The sequence below is a fragment of the Taudactylus pleione genome, unplaced genomic scaffold (genome assembly GCF_031769625.1).
Source record: "Taudactylus pleione unplaced genomic scaffold, aTauple2 ptg000967l, whole genome shotgun sequence".
Classification (NCBI taxonomy): domain Eukaryota; kingdom Metazoa; phylum Chordata; class Amphibia; order Anura; family Myobatrachidae; genus Taudactylus; species Taudactylus pleione.
Window position 1 is genome coordinate 12,915,001 of NW_028285368.1, and position 2,500 is coordinate 12,917,500.

Genomic DNA, 2,500 nt, shown 5'->3' on the forward strand with positions numbered 1-2,500 from the left:
GCAGTATAAAATAACCTACAGCTCCAGGTATTCCCAGGTGGTCTCCCATCCAAGTACTAACCAGGGCCAACACTGCATAGCTTCCAAGATCAGACGAGATTGGGCATGTCCACTGTGGTTTGGATGTAGGTGCTCAAAAGTGTTAAATTTAGACCGCTTTTACTTCTTAACTCAAGTAAATTCATTGATAAGTTGAAAAAATTAAAAGTAAAATGTAATAGAAAAGAATGTTATGGCAGTATAAAATTAACTACTGCAGCTGGTTTTCCCAGGTGGTCTCCCATCCAAGTACTGACCATGCCCAACACTGCATAGCTACCAAGATAAGACGAGATGGGGCATGTCCAGTGTGGATTGGCTGTAGGTGCTCAAAAGTATTAACTTTAGACCTCTTTTACTTCTTAACTCAAGTAAATTCAATGATAAGTTGAAAAATTAAATGTAAAATGCAATAGAAAAGAATGTTATGGCAGTATAAAATTACCTACAGCTCCTGGTATTCCCAGGTGGTCTCCAATCCAAGTACTAACCAGGCCCAACACTGCATAGCTTCCAAGATCAGACGAGATTGGGCATGTCCAGTGTGGTTTGGCTGTAGGTGTTCTAAAACATTAACTTTAGACCTCAATTACTTCTTAACTCAAGTAAATTCATTGATAAGTTGAAAAAATTAAATTTAAAATGTAATAGAAAAGAATTTTATGGCAGAATAAAATTACCTACAGCACTTGGTATTCCCAGGTGGTCTCCCATCCAAGTACTAACCAGGCCCAACACTGCATAACTTCCAAGATAAGACGAGATTGGGCATGTCCAGTGTGGATTGGCTGTAGGTGGTCAAAAACATTAACTTTAGACCTCTATTACTTCTTAACTCAAGTAAATTCATTGATAAGTTGAAAAAATTAAATTTAAAATGTAATAGAAAAGAATGTTATGGCAGTATAAAATTACCTACTGCACCTGGTTTTCCCAGGTGGTCTCCCATCCAAGTACTGACCATTCCCAACACTGCATAGCTTCCAAGATCAAACGACATTGGCCATGTCCAGTGTGGTTTGGCTATAGGTGCTGAAGAATATTAACTTTAGACCTCTTTTACTTCTTAACTCAAGTAAATTCATTGCTAAGTTGAAAAAATGAAATGTAAAATGTTATAGAAAAGAATGTTATGGCTATAAAAAATTACCTACAGCACCTGGTATTCCCAGGTGGTCTCCCATCCAGGTACTAACCAGGCCCAACACTGCATAGCTTCCAAGATCAGACGAGATTGGGCATGTCCAGTGTGGTTTGGCTGTAGATGCTAAAAGCCTTAACTTTAGACATCTTTTACTTCTTAACTCAAGTAAATTCATTGATAAGTTGAAAAAATTAAATGTAAAATGTAATAGAAAAGAATGTTATGGCTGTATAAAATTACCTACAGCACCTGGTATTCCCAGGTGGTCTCCCATCCAAGTACTGACCATGCCCAACACTGCATAGCTTCAATATCAAATGACATTGGCCATGTCCAGTGTGGTTTGGCTATAGGTGCTGAAAACTATTAACTTTAGACGTCTTTTACTTCTTAACTCAAGTAAATTCATTGCTAAGTTGAAAAAATGTAATGTAAAATGTAATAGAAAAGAATGTTATGGCTATATAAAATTACCTACAGCACCAGGTATTCCCAGGTGGTCTCCCATCCAAGTACTAACCAGGCCCAACACTGCATAGCTTCCAAGATCAGACGAGATTGGGCATGTCCAGTGTGGTTTGGATATAGGTGCTAGAAATCTTAACTTTAGACCTCTTTTACTTCTTAACTCAAGTAAATTCATTGATAAGTTGAAAAAATTAAATGTAAAATGTAATAGAAAAGACTGTTATTGCAGTATAAAATTACCTACAGCACCTGGGATTCCTAGGTGGTCTCCCATCCAAGTACTAACCAGGTCCAACACTGCATAGCTTCCAAGATCAGACGAGATTGGGCATGTCCAGTGTGGTTTGGCTGTAGGTGCTCAAAAACATTAACTTTAGACCTCTTTTACTTCTTAACTCAAGTAAATTCATTGATAAGTTGAAAAATTAAATGTAAAATGTAATAGAAAAGAATGTTATGGCTGCATAAAATTACCTACAGCACCTGGTATTCCCAGGTGGTCTCCCATCCAAGTACTAACCAGGCCCAACACTGCATAGCTTCCAAGATCAGACGAGATTTGGCATGTCCAGTGTGGTTTGGCTGTAGGTGCTCAAAAACATTAACTTTAGACCTCTATTACTTCTTAACTCAAGTAAATTCATTGATAAGTTGAAAAAATTAAATTTAAAATGTAATAGAAAAGAATGTTATGGCACAATAAAATTACCTACAGCACCTGGTAATCCCAGGTGGTCTCCCATCCAAGTACTAACCAGGCCCAACACTGCATAGCTTCCAAGATAAGACGAGATTGGGCATGTCCAGTGTGGTTTGGCTGTAGGTACTCAAAACCATTAACTTTAGACC

The 2,500-nt window shown here is 37.8% G+C and overlaps 8 pseudogenes; all 8 read right to left on the reverse strand.

The window, feature by feature from the left end:
* Window positions 1–12: 12 nt before the first annotated feature.
* Window positions 13–131, reverse strand: LOC148471759 (5S ribosomal RNA; annotated as a pseudogene).
* Window positions 132–481: 350 nt separating this feature from the next.
* LOC148471760 (5S ribosomal RNA) lies at window positions 482–600 on the reverse strand (annotated as a pseudogene).
* Window positions 601–716: 116 nt separating this feature from the next.
* Window positions 717–835, reverse strand: LOC148471761 (5S ribosomal RNA; annotated as a pseudogene).
* A 351-nt stretch (window positions 836–1,186) lies between these two features.
* Window positions 1,187–1,305, reverse strand: LOC148471762 (5S ribosomal RNA; annotated as a pseudogene).
* Window positions 1,306–1,654: 349 nt separating this feature from the next.
* Window positions 1,655–1,773, reverse strand: LOC148471763 (5S ribosomal RNA; annotated as a pseudogene).
* Window positions 1,774–1,888: 115 nt separating this feature from the next.
* Window positions 1,889–2,007, reverse strand: LOC148471764 (5S ribosomal RNA; annotated as a pseudogene).
* Window positions 2,008–2,122: 115 nt separating this feature from the next.
* On the reverse strand, window positions 2,123–2,241 carry LOC148471765 (5S ribosomal RNA; annotated as a pseudogene).
* A 116-nt stretch (window positions 2,242–2,357) lies between these two features.
* Window positions 2,358–2,476, reverse strand: LOC148471766 (5S ribosomal RNA; annotated as a pseudogene).
* Between the last annotated feature and the right edge of the window lie 24 nt (window positions 2,477–2,500).